Source organism: Pteronotus mesoamericanus, unplaced genomic scaffold, assembly GCF_021234165.1.
Source record: "Pteronotus mesoamericanus isolate MK-2021 breed Mesoamerican mustached bat unplaced genomic scaffold, CSHL_Meso_final contig_24, whole genome shotgun sequence".
Classification (NCBI taxonomy): Eukaryota; Metazoa; Chordata; class Mammalia; order Chiroptera; family Mormoopidae; genus Pteronotus; species Pteronotus mesoamericanus.
This window is the reverse complement of record NW_026555100.1, coordinates 2,354,286-2,378,005: the sequence shown is the minus strand read 5'-3', so window position 1 is coordinate 2,378,005 and position 23,720 is coordinate 2,354,286. Positions and strand designations below refer to the sequence as shown.

The 23,720-nt window shown below is 39.4% G+C and overlaps 1 protein-coding gene across 20 annotated transcripts in view; it reads right to left on the bottom strand.

Annotated features, from left to right (window-relative positions):
• Positions 1 to 23,720, bottom strand: part of KCNMA1 (potassium calcium-activated channel subfamily M alpha 1) — a 718,090-nt gene that overhangs the window by 240,175 nt on the left and 454,195 nt on the right. The window lies entirely within an intron of this gene.

Below are 23,720 nucleotides of genomic sequence, written 5' to 3'. Positions count from 1 at the left end.
GACTCTCATCAAAGGAGGCGTGTTTGGAACCACTGTGAAGGAAGGTCTGGTGGGGAAAGTCTTATTTAATGAGGCCTCTCCTGTGTCCATCTCTGATAAGGCACTATTTCATCTTCTGAAAGGATTTGTCTCTGAAAATTACTGGAAATAGCTCAGGGTAACCCTTACACTAAGGGCGGATTAGGAACAAATTGGATAACCTGATGTCTTTGATGGATTTTTAAAATCTTTATCTTCAGTCCTAATCAAATGAAGAGCAAGGCCCACAGCATTATCTGTTTTCTAAGATCTCACACCAGATAACTTCAGGATTCAAAATTTACATAATCCCACTTTTACTAAGTGTCACCACAAATGTTTCTCCTCTCTATATCAACAACTTCTCTTCAGTGGAGAACAAGAGCCAGTGTCTCTAGGTGGCAGAAGAGAGAGTAAAACATGGGGAAAAAAACACAATCAAGGATCAGAGAAAATTCAAATGACTGTTATTCCTTAATAGCCAAAATATATTTCTGTTGACAGCAAATCAGTGAGTCAAAAAACACTCTGAGTCACTCATGGGATTTTAACGCTGTGCTGTTGTGCAACAGACTTGCTCACTGATGACGCCAGCCTCAAGACACTTTCAAAGTCACCTCCTCTTTCAGAGGGATTTTCTTTTGCATATTTTCCTACAGCATTTTGATTCACTGCTCCCACGTGCTGTGGGCTCCTAAGCACCAAGTGGGCTACGAAGTTGACAGTAGTGAGACTTTATTCGGACCCCGCATGTGAAGAGGGGGCATCTACTGCACAGTGATGGGAAGAAGTGATGGCGGTTCACTAGACACCCCAGGATGAATCAAGGAAAGCAGATAGACCGGAAGTTCCCCCTAAACAGCCCCATGTTGGGCCCAGTTAGATTACTCCTTGTTCAAGCCTAAGGTACAGGAAGAGCCCACTCAAAGCCCACGGGAGCAGGGAAGGCTGGGATCACACTGCACAAGAGGGAAAAAAGGATAATGGCTCAAAGGGGAAATTTCTCATCTGAATAGGATTTACCTTCATGAACAAAAAATGTTCTTCAGAAAACATTTGCCTTCTATTTTAAATGATGTTTATATTACTTTTATTATAAAAGAAAGTGAAGAGATGAGAAGGGATGTTGAGGAAATGAAAAGACTCAAGAGTCCAAAACAACAGAGTCCTAACCAAACTGATGAAAGGTTGACTTAACACTGACGAAAACTGAAATTGATGCTGAGGACAAAATTGAGATGTCATCTCAGAAAGCAGAGAAAATAAGGGTGGGGGGGGGCAGATGGAGCTTAAGAAAATAAAAAAGGAGAGAAAATCATAGAGATCCATCCTATGAACAAAATGTGTTGCAAAGGGAAGTACAAATGAGATTGTAAGTACAGCCAGGAAATTATAGGAATGAACTTTCTAGATATGAAAAAGTGACTCTAGATTAAAAGGTGAAATGGATGGCTGGTGCTTAGAAACCAATGCCATAAAATATATGACTTCTTTTCTCTATAAACATCAAGCACTAAATTTCAAAATAAAAATAAACTGTCAGGGTGGGAAGAGGATTACCATTGATGCAACTAAGATCACATTATATTCAATATGACAGTGAGTTTTGCATGACAACTGAGCAACACTCAGAATTTTAAGACAAGGAGAGTCAGGCCCCAGATATGAGTACCCAGCCAAGGCCACAAAAAATATTTTCAAATATCCAAGGTCTCAGAAAATACATTGTTTGTGCAAAACTATTTTCAAAGACGTTTGCAGGCCTTATTCAATCAGAATGAGTAGCGGGGGCTGGAAAGTATATTTTTAACAAATTCTACTGCTGGTCCTAAGCATCTAGCCCAACCAAGATGGCTGATCTCACTCCAGCACCACTGTCTCATGCTGCTGGGAGAGAAGATAACACATTTAGAAACTTGGGTCTGGCAACACTGAAGCCAGCCAGGGACAGAAGGATTATTTAGCAATGGTTTCATCTTGAAAATCCTCTGTGTGTGCGTGCGTGCGTGCATGCGTGCGTGTGTGTGTGTGTGTGTCTGTGTGTCTGTGTGTCCGTGTATCTTTTTCACTTATGGAAGGAAACAAAAAACAGAATGTAAATCTTAAACTTCAAACTGGATTTCTTTCTTTTTGTCTTTAAGCAATGCCACTTGCATCCTGTATTGTTTGTGTGTAGCTCGCCACTCTTTAAAGTGATACAAATATACAGTAGAACAAAAGCTTTTCTTTTAATTGAGGTGTATGGAAATAAGGGTAGGAAAAAAATGGATGCAGCAGCCACAGGTCCTGTACTCTTGCTAGATGTAAACTATAGTCTGCTCTGCACAGTTTGCCTACCAAAGAAGGCAGGAAGACAATAAGATTAATGATGTATAACAGAGGAAAACAAGCTGGCTCTCAGGAGAATAGTCATCCCAGGGTGGAAACCGAGAGAAATGTCCCTGCAACAGGGACCCAGGGATAGAGAAGCAGCATTCTCATTGGTGAAACAACAGTGAGCTTTGTTTATTTGATGGCCTTGTGCTGGTCGTTTTCATGGCTTTCGTGTTCATGAACACAATGAGGTAACACAGTTCCACATGGGTTAAAAAAACCGGTCTACGTTTTATCCCGAGATCATGCCAGACTAGCTGGAGAAATGGCAGCCTGAAGCATCTGTCCTTCAGGCCAGAGTTCACAGCAGCTCCCTAACTGCTTTCTGCCCTGGACTCCTTATGGTCTATTCTCAGCACAGCAGCCAGACTGCACCTGTTAAAAGGTAAAATGGATCATGCCAGTCCTCTGCTCAAAGTCCTCCAATGACCCCCATTTCACACAAAGTCAAAGTCCTTCAAAGACCTAGAACAGGGCCACCCCCATCTCCTTTTGGCCTCTTCCTCCTCGTCCTCGTACTACTTTCCTTCTGATCTTTCTTCAGTGACCCGGGACTGGGAAGGCACGCTGCTGCCTCAGGTCCTTTGCACACTCTGTCCTCTCTGCCTGGACATTCTTGCCCAGATGTCCACATCATGCACCCCCTCACCTCCTTCAGGTGTTTACTCAGTGAGACCTTCCCTGGTTACTCTATCCAAAACTGGAACTCTCCCTCACTTCCCCCTGCCAGAGGAGGCAGTTAGTTGTTAACAAAAGAGAAGGGAGCAAACTAAGCCTCATTAACTTGGGAAACAGCAGTCTCAGTCACCCCAGCATCTTTTTTGTACAATATCATGTTTTACATTCACGGGGGGGTTGGTAAGGAGGGGGGATAACCTGCATCATTCAGTTGGATTAACAAGGGAAAGAAGAAAGAAGCAAGGGAAGTTCATTTTTACTAAGAGGCCAAAAGGGAGACCATAAAAGGGGGAGGCACTAACCTGGGAAAGTCTGAGAAAAGGATGAGATTAGAGAAGGGCACGAGCCCCTGGAAAACCCAGGAAAGAGACCGAATGGGGGAGGGCACCAGCACAAGCCCAGGAAAAGCCAGGAGAGAGACTGGACAGTTTGAAAGAAAGCCTGCTGCTTTGTAAACCCAAGGAAATATATGGAAACTGAGCTGCCCGCTCTCTCTGCCTCTCCGAGAATGTACCGTCACTTGTCAATTTTCACTCTAATAATTCTTGCCATTATCACTAAACTCCTCCTCTGTGAGTATTCCTGAAATTCTTTCCCTGCAACACCACAGAAAAGTCCATTTTCTCCGGTAACACCCCCATCTCTTTATTTCTCTTGCCTGCTTTTTTTCTCCTCAGTATAAAGCACATACATCTTATTTATGTAATTTGCTTTCTTTCTACTTAGCAACAGCATCAGTTCTATGGGCAGTGGCGGGGGGGCGGCGCTGATATCTGTTTTGTTCATGGCTGTATTTCATAGCCCTAAGTTAGTGCCCAGCATAAGGTGGATGCTCAATAAATACCTGCTTGAACTGAACGAATAAATCAGATTTGAGAATGAATTAGATGACAGAGAGCTAAAGGTCAGAACTCTGCACTGGAAACGACACATTACTTACTGAAGGGAAAAGCCAAGAGCTCTGAGGTCAGGGCCGATGCTGTTAGGTAATATAAAGCAGCCTCACCAGAGAAGAGCGTTAACCACTGGTCACTCTGCTGCCCCCAGAGAGGGCGCAGAGGAATACGGACAGCAACTCAGATTACATAACGGAGGCCAAGAAAATAGAGAGGTAGGATAGTCGTGCCTAGTAACAAATTATTCATCTTCTTTGCTTCATAACCCAGTATTTGTATTACTTATGCCATATAATTCAAAATATCTGAAATAAAATGACCTTCTATGGAAGCAGAAAAATGGCTATAACAGAGTTGCGAACAAAGCATGTATGTACCAAAAAACATGAATTATGCTCCTCCAAAGGTACCAGGTCCAGATGGTTTTACAAGTGAATTCTTTCAAACTATCAAGAGATAGAAAACTTCCCTACATAGTCTTGGAGTTATTGTCAATATTAATTATATAGCAATAAAAATAGATTTTTCTCTTTCTTTCCATACTCTGTATTGGTTTAGAAAGCAGGCATTAAGCTGCACACAGGTAGCCCACACATTCAAAGAAAAAGGGATGCTCACCACACTAATGACTAAATGTAAGATTCCTAAATAAAATACTAGTATATCATATCATATGTGAGACTATATTAGATGAATAACACACAGGAGCTGTGGTGGCTATTGTGGGATACAATCTAGACCCCTTCTGTGGGGACCTTTACTTATCCCAGCTCCTAAAGAGTGGCCTCACCCAACATTATACCCCAGCCACAGTTGGCTGCCAGAACTAGTAAATGTGGAAACAAAGTCCTGCTGCCTTGCCTCAACTTAGGACAACTCTGAAGGGCTGCAGAGCTCCCCATGGGATGGACAGAGGCTGCTGGTACAGCTGGACCTCGACACCTGGTTTCCTCCTTCTCTCACAGATACCGGTGGCCATTCAAACCTGCCCAGGTATACCAGAAGACTAAGTAATCTGATAGTACATGCAGGCACATTGGTGGTACTCAATAAGAGGTAATTTTATCATGGAAGTAATACAATTAAAACAGCATAGGGTCATATAAAACCCCACAGAAAAACCAACAAAACAAAGAGAAACACACACACACACACACACACACACACACACGGTATATATTGTTATTGTTACTTAAAATTATTGGTGAAATCATGATGTTGACAATGTTGTAAATCAATTACAACTAAAGTCTATTTTTATTTTTTTATTTATTTATTTTTCATTTTTATTTTTTGTCCAAATACATTTGTCTCCACCTTCTATGAAGTCTACTATTTTTAATTATTCCTCACATCCCAAAATCTTTACTGATATCTTATTTAATCCATAAAACAGAAGAATATAGTTAAGGATAAGCAGACTAGAGTGTCCAGCACACAATTTTTAAGCAACAGAGCCATACTACAGCCCAACTTTGTTAACTCCACAAAGCCCAAGTTTGCAACCACTGTCCTGGCACAGACACTGGCCAAATTTTAAATATCAAGCACTTTCAACTCAAGTAAGCACTTTGAACACTGTGATCATCTAGCCCAACTCTCCTAACAATCTGTGTTTCTATCCATATCTATAAATGCTCTTTTGCCAATACTCCCCACTGTATTAAGTGTTGTGATAAAAAAAAAAAGAGGAATAATGGAGAGGGGGGGGGAATAAAGAGTTCTAGTCTGATAAGCTCCAGCTCCAAATAGGGGCTCATCACTATTTTATTTTGCTTTTCTATGTAAATAATTATATGAAAAAATAATTAACTTTATTAAGTCAATTTACTTGCCTTAAATCAACTGCCCATTTACCTGTGTGTTCATCTTTTTTTATTAATATATTTGAGCTCTTTTATAGTGAGGGCATTCTATGTTATATATTATCTCCCACAGTTCACTATTCTTTTTTTCAATTTTGCTTAGTTTTTTTCTTTTAAGTCTGAAATTTTCCTTAAGGTGAATTTTCCTTTTTGAATTCTAAAGTTTATTATATGGCCAAATATATGTCTTTCCATTATTGTTTTATTATTTTCAATATTCAAAAATGGCTGCCACCAACATAAAAACAATTTTTTTAAAAAAATGCATCTACATTTTCTCTATGTACTTTTAGATCAGTGGTTCTAAACCTTGGCTGCACACGTGAATCACCTGGGAAGCTCTAAGAACTGCTGGTACCTGGGTCTCACTTCAGCCTCCCTTGTTCTGACTCAGTGGACCTGGGGTACCACCAGGCAGGGGGTGCAGAAGCTCTGGGGTGATTCTAGTGAGCCATCGAAGCTGAAAAGCATTGCAAAGTTTTTCTCTAAGTGAGGAGATAGTACATATTTTAGGTTGTGTCACAACTACCCACTCTGCTGTAAAAGATATGTAAACATAGTATGGCTATATAGTTCAGCAAAATTTTATTCAAACAAATAGACCGTGGGGCCTAGTTTGCTACACCCATTTCAGAGACCTGCTTTTCAAATTTCATGTGTACGCGAATCACCTGGGATGGGTTAACATTCAGATAATGACTCTGTGGTACTGAGATGGGGCCTGACACTCTGATTTCTAATCACCTCCAAGATGTCGCTCTTGGTCAGAGACCACACTTTGAAAACACGAGGCTGCTGGGCAGTGGTCCCAGCCTTTGCTGCCACTGCAATTACCTGGCGATTTTAAAACAATACTGATGTGTCCCACCCCCAGACACTCTGATTTAACTGGTCTGAGGTGCAACCTGGGTGTTGGAATTTTTTATAGCTCTCCAGATGATGCCACTGTGCAGCCAAGTTTGGGAACTATTGGTTTGGGCTATCTTTTGTCCATTTAACCTCTAACTTGTTAGTTCATCTTGATGTATTCATTTATTACGATTAATGATGTGCTAAAGGGACCAAGTTTTAATATTTTCCCCAAATAGCCAATTTCCCTCTCCCTGAGTAATTAGCTGAGTAATCTGAAACTGGCTCTTTACTTTTATTAATGTAATTTTTAAAAACATGCTGGCTAGCTATAAGTTAGAGGAAATCAATAGTATATTGAGGGACTACTTATAAAATCATGCAGTCAGCTTAAGATTTTAGTGAAAACGCACTTTTAACAACACTAGGAGAAATATGATTTCTATTTCAGAATTTACAGTTGATAAAAAGTTCCAAATCATTTTATGGGAGTAAATAACAACAACAATCAAGAAAACAAAATATGATAAAGAATGGGCATATCCAATAAGAAAAACAAATAGAAAAAAAAGTCATGCAAAATATATACTAATAAGACTTGAAAAACTCAGTGAATGGGGACAACTTCCTAAAAAATGTAAACGTTGAAAGTTAATACACACAGAAAAGCCATTATAGAATAATAACTGAAATATAAATTGAAAAATTTATTAATAGCTTCCCCTTGAAGACTTTGCTCCCGTATAATTTATTAATAAATTCTTTAATACATTTACATATTATTGAAATGCCAAACCATCATAATACAAAAATGATGGAAAGCTGCTATACTAGTATTATAAAAATAAACATAAACCCAGTACCAAAAACTGATTCTCAATGCACAAAAGAAAAATAATCTCACTAGGATTAGAGATGCTAAAATTCTACAAAAAAAAAAAAAAAAAAAAAAAAACCAACACATATATCAGTGGATTCAAATAATGATCTGGAGCATTCTGCTTAAACACATGTGCTTTAACAGAATGGTTTATCTCTGACTCCACTCAAAACCTTAGTAAAGTAATACAAAAAGGGGGGAAAAATCAAAATCTCACAAGGACAAAAAAAGGAGGAGGAAGCTGCAGCACACAGGAGAAAACCGTATGTAGGTACATCAAAAATGGGTCTCCTGTTAGAAATTCACTTGGCAGAGCAGAGAAACCTAACTTCACATTTGTACAACACATATAGTAAGAATATATATACATATATGTGTATTTATATACATATTTAAATTTATCTGTATTTCCATAATAACAACAGGATATCAGAAATATCCTTGGTTAATAAATTTTGATGAGAAATCCCACAAGGTTGATGTTGGTAGGGATAATGGAGTCAGGAGATCATAATGAAGAAGAAAACAAATGTCTAAAAGATGAAATGAGGTAACTGGCAATGAAAAGTAAGGCTGGGACAAAGACTGACCAACTGGGGCGCCAGACAAGATCACCTAGGATGTAGCATTAAGTGTGGGCATTTTAGTGGGTAAAGCAACATCCTGAGTGAACTGGTAACTCCTGTCTCCGCAGCCACAAGACCAGCTATCAGACCAAATTGCTCTGTCGCACCCGCGGAACTCCTGGGACAAGCAAGGCAGCATCTGCATACAGGTTAACAGAAAGTCTCAAATTCAAAGCAAAGCTCAATATCAAAAATCACCAAATATTTGAGGGAAGTCAAACTTTTTTGAAGGCAGATACATATTCTATCAAACTGACAGTTGAGGATACAACATTAACAAAGCAATGATTTTAGAAAATGTTTCACTGAAAAAGAGTTTGCGAGAAAAGAGGCTAACTCAACAAATATCAACAGAATATCTTAGAATTTAAAATTCTAAACATTAAAACTTTAAAAGACCAACTAAACAGAAGAATGGACATGGAGACATACAAATTAGATGATAGGGTTATCAAACAGAGATCCCCTCACAAAGAGACAGAGGGATTAAAAAGTATAAAAATAAAATTAAGAGACATGGAAGAGAAGTGTAGAATTTTCAACATTTATGTAATTGAGTTTCCAGTAGGAGGAAATAAATGCAATAAAAAGCCAGAAATTTTTTAAATAACTATGAGGAGGAAGTTTCCTAGAACAAAAGGATAACCTGCATTCTTAGATATGCCTAGTGTGGGTTTTTAAAATTTTAACTGATTATTTTTCAGAAAAACAATATGATGATATAAAACACTCAAAGCAGTGAGAATCAAACTATTGCCATTATTCTCTTGGATGTACTGAATGCAAGAAAACAAAGGAAGGATTTCTCCATAATTGCCAAGAGGAATTATTTTGAGTGAGGAAATACATACTTATCCAGGTAGAAGAAAAATAAATCCAAAAAAGGTGAGATACAAGAAGCAAAGTAGGAAAGGAATAAACGTAACTGATTAGTTTATATTATATTTTTATATTATTTAGTTTATATTAAAATATTATAAAAACAAATAATAACAATGATTTCAAAATCTCTAGATGATACTAAATGGAAAATAAGGGTATGAAGGAGAGATTTTTCATACTTCCAATGAAGTATGAAAAATGTGCTAAAATTCTTGTCTTGCTTCCGAGAAAGATACTATTAATTATACATATTGACAGAAAAATTTAAGTTTAAGTATGTGTATCAAAACTTAAGGATATATTTGGAATTATAAATTCCAAATGTAAGAGGGGGGGGAAAATGAGCAAAAGAAATCATTGCACAACTAAAGGAAAAGAATTGTGGGGGGAAAATAGTGAAAAAAGCATATTAATTCAAAAATACTCTTGCAACAGCAAAAACAGCCTGAATACACTAGTAGACACAACAAAATTGAATGGGTTAAATTCATCTACTAAAAGACAAAGGCTCTCAGATATTATAAAAACAGCAATAACATATTCCAGATGCATGCTGTGTGTGAGATATACTGAAAACAAAGCACAAAGGAAAGTTAGAAATGAATGACTGAAAAATACATGCCAGAAAAATGCTTAGCAAAAAAGACAAAGCAATAATGATAGCAAATAAAGCAGCAGCTACTGTGAAAATTTATCACAGAAAAAGAGTCATACTTCATATTGATGAACAATTCACCAAGATAATGTAACAGTGAAAACATTTTATATACCTGAGAATATACCTTTGAGATATACTCTCTATATATCTTCTCTCTATATATATTATATATATATATATATATATATATATATGTATTATATGTATTATATATATATATCTGAAAAGAACAAAATCTGACAAAAATGCAGAAAAACAAAAATCTGACAATGCCACACACAATGAGAGACTCTAATGCTCATTTTCCAGAAACTATGCAAAATATAAGCACATATATAGAATATTTACAGAGCATTTAATTCTTTGGGATATATTTATAGATATCTATCTGAATGGATGGACAAACACATATGTTTCAATAAACTAAGAACACTAGTTTAATAACATTAGTCTTTAATAATTTTAGTAACAACTTCAACAGTCACAAAAACTATGTAACAGGTCATAAAAAATATTTCACCAAATTCCAAAATGCATTAGTCATATAGCCCACACTTACCACAAAACAACAGAATAAGAAAATCACAAAAGAATAGGCAAAAGCAACTGTATTAGTAGGGAAGGCTTTAATATACAATAAAAGAAATCGTCTAAGTTAAAAGGGAGACAAGCTTTATGCAATAATGACGGAACAACTGATTAATAACGGGTATCAGTTTAAACAGTCAACCTCACACTACAACTGAAATTAAGTGGAGATGAGTCAAAATTAAATATAAATAATATACCATAGAAAAACTGAAAAAATGTAATTACACAATGATTTGCCTTCTGAAGAGTTGCTAAACTCAGATGTGAAAGGAATCATAAAAACTTTATATATGTGATCAGATATCATAAAAATTTAACAATCTACACATCAAAAAGTAATGAAGATGAAATAATTTAATTAAATATGATATAATTAGGATAAATTCTTTGTAATGTCAAAAGCATATATGTAAAATATTCTATTAGTTCATTAATAGGCAAAAATCATAGACACATCATGAAATAGTAAAAATAATAATCATTAGAAATTATTATACTTGGTTGATATAAGTAAATGCATATTAAACAAAATTACAGTAACAATGTGTTTATTATACTTAACTAGCGATATATTTGAGTTTTGCTTACTAGAGCTGACTTTGCAATGAAATAGTCTTATAATTTGATGGTAGAATTTTGAGTTGATACAGCATTTTCAGAAAGTAATTCCACATTACAAATCAAATTCATTCTATTTCTGGAACTGTAGCCTAAGAAAACATAACAAAATATGAAAAAAAAGCTACAGCAACAAAGATATTTATTCCAAAATTATTCATTAAACAAGAAAAATAGAGAACAGTTTAATAATCTAAAAATGTCTTCTTATATATAGTCCATCTTCTTTATGGGGTATTATACAAGTTCAAAAAATAATGTAACAATGAGAAATGCTTAGGATATAATGTTAAGTTAAAGAAGTAAGATATAGAAAGTAGAATAATGTTTACCAGAGGCTGAGAAGTAGAGGAATGGGAGTTATTTAATGGGTGCAGAGAGTTTCAGATTTGCAAGATGAAATGTTCTGCAGAGCTGTTTCACAACAATGTGAATATACTTAACACTACTAAGCTGTATATTTAAAAATGGTTAAGATGAAAAATTTTATGTGTTTTTACCACAATAAAAAAGGAAAGCAAATTGGAAACATTGAAAAGGAAAAGAGTTGGATTTAAAGTGCATGTTCTCTTTGATCAAACTATAAAAAATAGAGGTGTATGAAAAATTAAAACTAGAAGAAAAACATACAATGTTAAAAGTGGTTGTGTTTGAGAAGGCAGGATTTTTGGATTTCTTTAATTTTCTCTAGTTTTTAAATGTTCCTATCATATTTACATTAATATTTCTACTTATATTCATAATTTTTGGTTGCTGTTGTTATAAAGCCAGGACTGAGTTCATGTCTTCTGGCTCTGAGCCCTGTGCCCATACAAAGATCTGTAACCTCAGGCCAGCAGCTCTCGGGGGAGGACCCCCAGCCATTTCTGTCCCTTCGGAGGGTCAAACTTGGCACCCGGGACCTGAAAAATCAGGTTAGGGTCATTCTGAGAACTAATGCCATGAAATATTAGCAGTGGCACCAGACAGGTTAAGGCATTTGGGAACTTCTCAGATAGAAGCAGAACTGTCCTCCTGACAGACGCTGAAGGATGCACAGGTAAATGATAAATCATTCACTGCTCAGGGTCCTCATACCCCAGGACAGAAAGGACTCAGGATATTCCTGCAAGCAGCAAAGTGGAGACTGAGGAAACACAAAGGCAAACATATCCCAGACCATGGCGGGAAGCCTGCCAGGATTTTTCAATTTGCTGTTTTTCATTTTCTCTGACTCCTTAATCTTTAAATCCAAAAAGCTGAAAGGTTCAAATAAACTCTGTCTCTGCCGTTTCCAATCCTTCCACCCCCATACAAATCCTGAAGAGCAATTACTGTTGTGATGTCTGACAAGGTCATGGTCATCTGGCCTTGCAACCTGAGAGCTCAAATCGAGGACAGGAGGCAGACACAGAACAGGGGGGCCATCTCCAGAATGTGCCCTGCACCCTGCTGCCATCACAGGCTCCCACCTCCCATGCCCAGCTCAGTCACTGGGCTTCTCGGGTCCAGCACAGAGTGAACTGGGGCCTTGCAATTTCTCCCCCACCTTATCTCAATCCTGCTTCCTGTCTATCAATACCAAACATAAGTTGATAGTCAAAGTGGGGTTGGAATCTATTCATTTGTTCATTCATTTATTCAGTCACTTATTCATTCTTACATGCCACACATGAGCACTGAGATGAATAGGAGAACCATAAAGTAGAGAAATAAATTTTTTATTGATTTTTACCTCTTAAATATATCTGAAATAACTCATCTTTTCCCTCACCACTACCGGAACCATAGTCCAACCCATGTTACCTCTAGTTTGCCCGGGAGCTTCCAAGCTGGTCTTCCTGCTTCACTTTATTCACCCTTCTCCACCTGCCCCACATTCCATTCTCCAGAAAGCAGCCAACATGATCTTTCCACAGATCACAACACTCCCAGCTAAAAGACTGCAGATGGCCCTGACTGGTGTGGCTCAGTGGGTTGGATGTCATCCTACAAACCAAGAGGTCGCTGGCTCGATTCCCAGTCAGGGCACATGCCTGGGTTGCAGGCCTGGTCCCTCATTTGGGGTGGGCAAGACGCGATCGATCGATGTTTCTCTGGCACATCAATGTTTCTCTCCCTCCCTTCCTCTCTCTCTAAAAACAAATAGAATCTTGAAAGCCCTTGGGTTGCTTCCTTCTCACTAAAAATAAAGTTCAGATTCCTCTCCTTTCTCTGTAGACTCTTGCCTCTACTTACTTTATTTCCATTCTCCTGGTCCTCACACCCTCCACGCTGCCTCTACACCTCAAACACTCCCTAGTTCCTTTGCATCCCAGGGCTTTCCCTCCTATTCCCTTCTGCAATGTTCTTTCCCTGGATCCTTGCAAGGCTGGCTCAGTTGACATTGTTGTCAGGACACCCATGCCCCTGTTCTTCTTTACAGTATTTATTACACCCATAATGGTCTTCTGTGCTTGTTCAGACAATTCCTGACCGTCTTGCTCAGTAGGTCAGCTCCACAGCAGTTGGCGTCTCCCCGCTCACCGCTGTATCTGTCATCCTCTAGAACAGGGACCCTGACACTCGCTATGGAAAATGATAAATGAATATAGGAGAAACCCTCTCAAAGGAAATGTAAGAAAGAAAATTGTACAATAAGTTAAACCTGTGGTTTTAGTCAGCTGCTCAGCTCTTTCTCGAGAAATGGTCTCTTTACTCTTAGCTTAGCAATCCCATCGTTCATGCTCCTGTCTTTTTAACAGCCACACTGTCAATGCGTGATGTCATAAAGCACAAAGCAGCTCCTTCTTGAAGTGAAGAAAAAGGGAACATAACAATAAGATCAGCAGATCTAAGGTCACAGACATGAGGCATGAATATGTGGATTCCAGATGAAGTCCTTGAAGATATTTCAGCCCAAGGAAACCTTTCATGTCAGTCCTAATGGAAAAGATTGACTAGCGTTCACCTGCAACTTGTTACACACAATTTTGCTGTACATGAGTAGAGAATGCAGAGGTAGCTGGGGTTGTGCCTATCCACATCAAAATCCTAAACTGGCTTCCACAGTAACTATACTTCATTTGAAAGAAGCTAGTGCTGCCATTAACTTTTGTAGAAATAAGACTTCCTAAGACTGGGAATCCTAGGTCCAGAAATACACATTTAAGCCAATTATTTTGAATTCCTATACATTATGGATACCCAAGTAAAACCAAATGCCTAGTGGAAAGCAGCTAAGACAAGAAAATCTTCCCTGAGGATGTCTCCTGATCTTTGCTGGGTGAGAATAATGAAACACCACCCAAGACAGACTAGGCAACATTTTCACAGCCCAATGTGAGGACAGAAGAAAGCAAACCAAAAAGGCATGTTGTCCCTGAAATAATACGTGTGTGCACGTGTATGTACAGTAAATAGCTCTAAATGCCTCTTCTGAAAATGCTGGCTCACTGGAAATTGTTACCACTTAATAAATAAGAAACCTGTTCCCATGATTTGCCAAGCTTTCTCCAACATTTCTGAAATATATTCTTTAATATCTCAAAAACATTTAGAAACTCTAGGGACCAGTTACACTCCTCTGAAAAGGAAGGAGAGGGTTTCTGCCTGGCCCAGCACCTCTGAGTTCAGGGGCCATGCCAAGCAAAGACAATGGGGAATGTTATCATCTGTCCCCTGTACGTTACCCTAAAGCCCATAGGGAGGCCTTTCTTCTAGGGCAGCCTCCAGAAATATGGGATACTTCCAGGATATAAGTACCGGAGCTAGGAGGGATCTTACCCCATGAAGCACCAACCCTGCAGCAAGACACCAACGACTGCCAAAAGTTCTGTGTTTCCTCCTTCTCAGGAGCGGCGGGCCCAGACCTCACCCGGTAGCCATTATGGAACAAATCGCCCAGGGACTTTGTGCGATGCCTGGTGGGCCTGCAAAGCTCTGTGCTGCTGCTGTTGGCTGGGTGATGGCAGACCAGAATCTTCCTGGGGATCATAGTAGAGGTAGGGAACTGGCTAGGCTTCAAGTTCCTTCAATTCACTTATCACAGAAGCAGACACTCTGCAAGGACTTGGAGGATTCTATGTTCCTCTGAGCCATGCTGCAGGCGGGGCCTCCTCTCCGGCACAGGGGGGCTCACCAGCAACTATGCCCTGGTGGGGCAAACAGACACTATCTCCTCCTGCACCCACCAGGCCATGTGCAAGAACCCCTGCATGCTCTGGGCGTCAGCTGCGTGATGCACATCAGAAACACGGCTGGAAAGGAGGGGGCAGCACTCTGATCCATTATGTCCTATAAGCTGATCAATCAGCTTCGCTCTGGAATTTACTACATAAGCTCCTTTGAACATGGTTTTGGGGGATGGAAAGAGAAAAGGCTACAATTCTGCAAATCAGGGAGTACAGAATAGAGTGTGGAGAAGGCTGAAGCGTAGGGCCCATTGGACCATTTCTTCTATTTTAGCGACACTGCCTGAAGGGTGAGGATTCATAGGGAGGACCCTTTTGTGGGATGTGATACCTAACTAGAGGAAAAAGAGCAAATGGCCCCACTCCTCCTGCTCCCCCTCCCACCACCAACACAACCCCAATACACAAACCCTCTGGTAATCTTGCATGAAGCGCTGAGGTGGAGGAGGGACTCTGGTTAGAGCTCCTCACCCTGCATACTGCCCTGCCTCCTGGTTCTTAGCATCTCCTCTCATTACCAATGCCAGTCCACTCTGCCCCTCAGGCAATGAATGTAAACAAAAATATGCCAGAGACAGAGAGAGGAAAATATTAAAAATATAAACAGAAAAATATCTGGATTCCATAAATTGTTAGTCAATGCTCTTCTGGCCCCCCAGTAGGGGCTTAATCTGGCCCCCACCAGTTTTTCCAGGCTTCACACTGCCCTCTGACAAAGCTACAATTATTTGAGGGACTTTCCAGAGACAAAAAATTATTTCTCTTTGTAGAGAATAATGTAGATTATTTCATTTACCCAACCATGGTATATTGAGCAGCTATGATGTGTGGAGCATTGTGCTGGGTACTAGGTATTCAGCAACAAACAGGAACAATACAAGACCAGCCTTGATGGAGTTTATAGTCCAATAGGAGAGAGGAGCGATACAAATATTGTATAATAATTTTAATGAATTAATAATTTGGTAAAGTGCTGCAAAGAAAAAGCATTAAATAGCTCTGTATGTGTATATGTGTATAGTACATATATGTGTACCTGGATTTGTATGTGCACGGAAAATGCTGTGATGTGGACATCAGTAAGGATTTCACATTTATTCTGAATCCTAACAGCTAAGTGAGCAGACATCCAGGTAAAAAGAAATAAAGGTTTTGGTTGCAGGAATTTTTTAGGCTAAATTAAAGAGCATGACAAATATCTTAAAGGGGGAAGAAAAGGGCCTGTTCCTAACTGTAAAAGAACTCAATTGCCTAAAATAAAACAGATGGGAGACTTTTTAACATCGATATTTCTTAGAAATAATAGACATAACTATAGGTCCTACAGACATTAAGAGGATAATTAAAGAATATTATGAATAATATGGTGTTTACCAATTTGAAAACTAAATGAACTAGACAAATTTCTTTCAAAAATACTTTTTCAAAATGACACAAGAGGAAGTAGAAAAGTCTAGACAATCATATACCTGTTAAAGAGATTTAAACTTCAATTAAAAATATCTTCACAAAGAAAATTTGAGGTCTACATGGTTTCCACTGGAGAACTCTACCAAACATTTAAAAAGTAAATAGTGCAAATATTACAAAAACTCTTTTAGAGAAGAGAGGAAGAGGAAACATTTCCCAGTTTGTTTTATGATGTCAGATAATCATAATACCAAAACCTGAGAAGGTCATTATATGGAGAAGGAGAAAAAGGAGAAGAAGAAAGTGAACAAAAGGAGCAAGAGGAGAAAGAGGAGGATGGAGAGGGGAAGGAGGAAGAAATTACAGATCAATACACTTCATTAACATAGGTAAAACAATCCTTAAATACATACTAGTAAAATAAATCCAGACGTACATAAAAAGGATGATACATCCTGACCAAGTGGAGTTCATCCCAGGACAAGATTAGTTTAACAAATGAAAACCAGTAATGTAAGTTACCACACTAACAAATTAACAGAAGAACTGCATGATCATTTTAATAGATGTCAGAAAATAATCTGACAAAATACAACACCCATTTTATGATAAAAACTATAAAGCTACATGTGTTAAGTGTGTTAAGAGAGTATATCATGTCCTAGACAAAGACAAGTTGAATAATGAAACTGGAGTTCAGAAACAAATCCACAAATATACAGTCAATTTATTTTACAGCAGAAGCACCAATACAATTCTATGGGGAAAGAAAACTCTCCTCAACAAATGATTCTAGAAAAACTAGATGGCTGTAAAGGGAAAGGAAGGCAGTTTAACTCTTACCTAACACTATACACAGAATTAGTTTGCAATGGATCACAGCCTTAAATGTAAAAGCTAAATATAAAGCCTCTAAAAAGAAACACAGGGGACATCAGGGTGGGTAAAAATTTCTTATGACATGAAGGGCAATGACCCCCTCCTCCAAAACACTGATCCATTAAATATCATTAAAATAAAAAATTCATCCCAAAACAATTAAGGACATGAAAAGGTAAGTTACAGAGATTTAAATAACTATTTCACAGATGACTATTAATATTCACAGATTAAATAGTGTTTGTGAAGCCCTACAACAGGGACTCACACAAGATCATCCTCAGCAAATCCTCCTCTTACCAATCGACCAAGGTTCTACAGCCCAGCCAGAGTGGTTTACCTTCTGCTAAAGGACTGTCCCATCATTAGCAGGCCACCTGGCCTCCTAGCGTCAACAACCATATCCCCTCCTGTGTCATAGAGCAGGCCCGCCAGCTTCTTCATCAGACCCCGTCAGTGTGGCCTTGAGCAGCATGGCCTCCAGAGCCAGGCTCCTGGGACTTGGACCCCAGCGTCTCCACCTGTGAGCCACGTGCTCTTGGGAAGGTGTTTCAAACCTGCCTCTAGCCCCTGACTCTTCAAATGGGAAAAACTTCCCAAAATAAATGTCACCTAAAAAAGGACATTTCTAATCATTTTTTTTAATGTAAAGAGAAGTCTATAAAAAGATACACACTTCAAATGAATTGGGGCTCATTTCTCTGGACATGCGCATATCACAAAAAAATTGCCCCAAATTGTATCCTCACATTACATTCCCCTCAGTATGCCCTACAGTTGCTACCCTCTTGTTGTCCGCAAGGAATCCAATGAGGGTTTTATATGTTCTGAAGGCCCAGTGCTGCCTTCATCTACAGTCGCCGTGTGACAACACCCTGCTCCTTCTCCTCAGCATCAGGCCTGCAGCTCAGAGTGGGGTGGTCAGGAGAGAAGAACCGGAGAGCATCAATCCAGTCTTTTAAAAATACTGACCATGCAATTAACTGACACACTGTCCCTTCCGTGAAATCAACACCCAATTCCCTAGATCCTGTACAAATTAATGGTACATTTATTCAACTACAAATTTAAATTAAGCATGTATTTAGAAGACAGGCAGGGTTCTGGACCCAGAAGGATGGGATTCAAAACCCAACTCTGCCATTACTTGGAAATAAACATTAGCAAGTACCTTTACTTCATTGTTTCTCAATTTCCCCAACTATAAAATGGGAACAGTAACAGGAGCCTGCCTCATAGTATGATTGGAAGGTATAAATCAATGATCTACAACAGTTAAAACTGCCTTTGGCACATCTGAAGTGTTAATGAGGGATTGATCTTATAATTATTAATATACTGAACTGATAAGCATACTAGGGATACAAACATGATTAGCTATAAATCTATCCCCAAGGAATTAACAGTGGCGTAAAAAGGGGCAAACTGTGAAGTGAATTGTGAACTAAAACCAACTTCACTTGTTGGCAAGTGATGGCCCTATTTTTAACTGACAAAGAAGTCATCCCATACACCTGGGAAGACAAAGTCAAGGGTGAATTTAGGATTAGGCCCATAAAACTGCACTATAATTTATTCCCCAAATCCCAGACCACTTGAATCAAGTGCCTCCCTACATGTATTCTTACTCTTCTGAAAACTGGAGACCAGAAGCCTGTGGCGTTTGATGATCCAGCCAGCCTCAGATTACAAGGGAAATCGATGTTTTGCTTTGGTCCCTGGTTTGACTATTCAAGAAAATTTTGCCGAATCTCTAGTTAATCTACCCTCCTTCCCAACCATCCGATCTTCCTTCCTCCATCCCATCAGCCTTCCTTCCATCCTCCTTTCTTCCCTCCCTTCCTCCTAAAAATTAACCATCTGAAGAGCAGAGCAGTGTGTAATTCGGCCAATCCTTCCTTCCCAACCACCTTCTCATCATCAGCTAGCACTGCACTGAATGTCACCAACTTCTTGGTCCCTTTAGTTTCCTCTTATTTCCAGAGTAATAGCCTCCATCTGTCCTGGCACAGCACATGGAGACCAATGCATCCAACTTTATCCAGTATTCCTTCCCCTTCCATGAAAAGAAAACTTGAGTTCAATGAAGAGAACTGGAATAATCCTCCCTAATCCTCCTTCCTATGCTGAGCCCCCACTGGGAAGCTGACACAGAGCCCTGAGATTCCCTCCTGCCTGACATTTGGACACAAAGGGGACAGATGGCAGTCTCTGGTCACCAGTGTTCCCACAGGTTTGAGTCTGAGATTTGTACCTCTATCTACTGCAATGAGGAACTTTACGTGGTCCAAAAAAAAAAAAAGCAAAACCCCACATGTTACATTGGCATAAACTAGGAGAGGGTCCCTACCATCTGGAAGTAGAGAAGAGGGGTGTGATGAGGCACCTGTCAGCATCAGGACAAGAGGGAGGCACCTCAGGCACCATATTCAAGGAGGTCCACATTTTAAGGCCAACCCTACCTTTGCAATGCCCCCAGACCGAGTCCCTCCATAAATGTTGCACACTATACTTTTCTCTTGTCTCACATTAGTCCCAGCCCTGGTACCTGCAATGAATCTACTACTAAGTTCACTACTGAAATTGGCTCTGCATTTCCTGGCACCTATAGCAAGAGATAAACATACCAGGTTATGACTGTTGTGAACAGAGAAAAATCTATACAGTTGATTCAGAGATCAACGTTATACTAAAATTAAATTCAAGGAGAATTTTTGTGCCAGCAGCTTTGAATAGAGACTGAGGAACACAGTGAATTATATCTTCAATTATAGTTTACAAAGAATAGAGGCTGTCCTTCCCAAATGGGCGCTCTTGATTTAGCTCTCTATAAAGGCAGAAAGCAGAACACTGCATCTTATGTCAGTAAACATTTTCACAAGGGCCTCAGGTGCCACAGGATTTAGCTCTGTTTAATTCTGATGTCCAAAATTAATTTAAGGTCAACTCAGAGGATGAAAAATTAAGTGTAGGTTTGCAAGGGGTTCATTTGCCACCAGGTGCGCCTCAGCTATATTTTGTTCTGATGTTCTATACTAATACCAGCAATAAAACTGAATAATTGAAATCAGGGATCAGAATTTGGTTTTTCTCTAAAAGGGCCAAAGACTTTGCAAGCCAAGCAATCTCTGTTGACATCGCTCACCTTGGCCATTGCAGGATGAAAATGGGCTACAGACAACATGTAAGGAAATGACCTTGGCTATGTTCCAACAGAAATTTATTTTCAAAAATAGCAGACCAGTTTTAGCCTGCAGGTTATAGCTTAATTACCTCAGATTTATTGACATTTTGGAATGAAGAAAGAAAAGTAAACTTGCCAAAAGGTGCTTTTGCAAGGTAGCAACACTTGGTGGGTCATTCTGATCTCTGTAACACTCATTTTAGCATCTGATCTTATGGTACTCATACATTTTCCTGGCTAATTCAGATATTTCTAAATCATTTCTGACAATGGACTCCTTGAAGTCAGGGGCTTTGTCTGCCCTCTTTGTGTATAATCTGTACTGCCTGACAGAGCCATTAAATCATTAAAGTCGTGGTTTTCCCGTACTGAATGAGGGTGAGTCACAGTTTTAGTTTTAATATGGGAGGACTTGGAGATCTTTTGAACCTAAGAGGAGAAAAAGTCTCTTCGAAAGGGCGGATTGTCAACCCCCCTCCCCTGCACCATGTGCTTCTAGGAACTCCTGAATACTACGCTAAGTCATAAGCCTTGTTCCGATCAAAAACAAGTTAGTAGGTTGCCCTTTGTGATTCCAAAGTCCTTGGCTCATGTGCTTATTTCAGCATTTTTTCCTATAAATAAATGGCTATGTAACTTCAGTCTCCTTTTGTTCATATCCCCAATGTCCAGCATATGGTACCATTCAACAAATATGTGGTGAAGGAATGAGTAAATGAATATAAGTTGGGCTTAGCTCATAAACCTTTTGTTATGCTAACGGCCTTTTATCAGCTGGTTCAGGCAGTTACAATATTCTGTTAGGCAAGAATCTGTGCTGTTTGGCTGCCTAGTTCCAACCCACATTTAGCACTACCTAGTGAAATAATGTCTCCAACCTCAGCCTGCATCCCTAATTCCAATTTGTCCCTAAGTACAAGGAGGTCACTAAATCTGAGTATATACTGGCAGGTTTCATTGACCTGTCAGTTCCACTGGTCTCACTGGGTTCTACTTATTGACTTTGAGTGACAGGGGATGTGGACGGAAATCTCCATCCTATCACAGAACCAGTGTGGGAGGCACAAAAACCATCTGCTTAATGGCCACATGATGACAGATAACGTCTAGAAAGTCCTTACAGCATATTGCTTCACTGATGAAGATGGATGACACTTAAGCAGTGATTCTTGATCTCTATGAAATAGCTCATATGCAACAGGAACACTCTCACAGATAAGGCAAACTGCAGCAAGTTGGTCTCAGACTATGAAAATGCCTGCCAAGACATGATTTATGTGAAAATAAACAAGGTCAGTCGCTGCTTTATCATTAGCAATGAGTGGATTCTTTCTTCCTGCCACAGACAGACTGAGAATGTAAATGAGCAACACACTCCTGTGGTTGCTTTTGTTGTTTTTCTTTACCAGTGCCTGAGGCGTGGTCTGCAAATAAAATCAAGCCCCCATTACTCCGGACTGAGTATTCAGTTAGGGGATAGGTAGACCTTTCCTCTTCTGCCATCATGAATTCCTTGTGGCCATTTCTATGACTGCATGAGGGGACAAGAGAAGAAATAAATGGGCACAAGTTGCAAACCCCGTAAACAGAGAGGAAAAATAGAGATAAAATAAATGAGTTGATCGGCAATAAGTAACTATGTCCCTATTACATGTGTGGTCCTCTTTTGGGAGTTGTTAGGGCCAGAAACACAATAAAGTATGGTCTTGACTCTAAACAAGCACGAACAATAACACAAAAATAAAGGCAAGAGTGAAAATAGCAAATAAATAACCATAATCATTTACTGGAACAGACTATGAGTATCTTAAGAGTGAGGACAGTGAGCAAGGTCCAGGAGGCATAAATCCATGGCTAATGCAAAACTTTGCATTGGCTAACAAACTAAACTTCCTTTCATGATAATTCTTACGTCAGAACTGCGGAGAGAGACAAAGAATACAATAAAAAAAATGAGATTTCTTCTGGCTAAGGAAAGAACATCTGTATAATAATAATAGTTTGAAGAACCAAGGGGCGTCTAGTTTCAGGAGTGGTCCACATTTCCTTAAACACATCATTTTCCCTCTTAGTGATTAAGGTTTCTCATTGAAAAGAAGGAAGGGAGGAAGGGTGGAAGAGAGAAAGGAACTGGCAGTATTAATAATAGATAATCTCTCATTTCCCTTTCAAATCAAGTTTCTATAATTGTTTCCCTATGCTTCTAGAGGTCACTTATGAACAAAAAAAATAATAATATTTTGAAAAGAGCCCTGGCTGGATGGCTTGGTTGGCTGGAGTATCATCCTGTACACAAAAAATCTGTGGGTTCGATTCCTTGTCTGGGCATAGACTTAGGTGGCAGGTTTGATGCCCAGTCCAGGCATGTACAGGAGGCAACCAATCTCTCTCTCTCTCCCTCTCTCCCACTCTCCCTCTTCCCCTCCCTCCCTCCCTCTCTCTCTCTCCTCTTCGTCCTCCTCCTAAATCAGTACGTATATTTTTTTCAAACACAACCCAAAGAAGAAAAATAAAAATCATTCTTACAAACCTGCAGTTCCTATAGCTACTCTGTAACCATGAACAAATGCTCTGTTGTGGAGCACTGACTCACTCTGTAAACTTCCTGTGCTGCCTCAGACCCTGGCTGCCCAGCTGGACCAGATGCACTTGAATGCTGCAGTGCAAGGCTTACTAAGATGCCCACTTTATGAATGATCCCACTCACACCAGGAGGACAGCTTTGGAACAAGATGTTATCTCAGTGGCCTCACCTGTGGAATGATCTCTTTTTATAAATCCTAATTGCAGCTCATTAATTAACAGAGATGTTAGACTGGGCAGGAAAACCATTGAGTCAGCGAATCTTGCCACAAACCATTTATCACCAACCAAAATCCTGGATATAAAGCATTTTTGGGTGACCTCGAGGGCAGTACGGGAGCTGAATATTACAGCTTCTGATTCCGAGGTCATCATGGGTCTGGGATGCAAAGGGCCTCCCAGTTTAGAAGGGGTCGAGTCTACCCTGGGAGAATTCGTGGAATACTGTGATCAAGGGCAGAGACTTTGGCGACAGGCTGAGGCTAATTTACTTCTGTCTATTGTTCAAAAGAGAGAGTGCTTTTTCATCTTGTTATATCAGTATGTAAGACACTGCCAGGCACACAGCGGGTGCTCAGG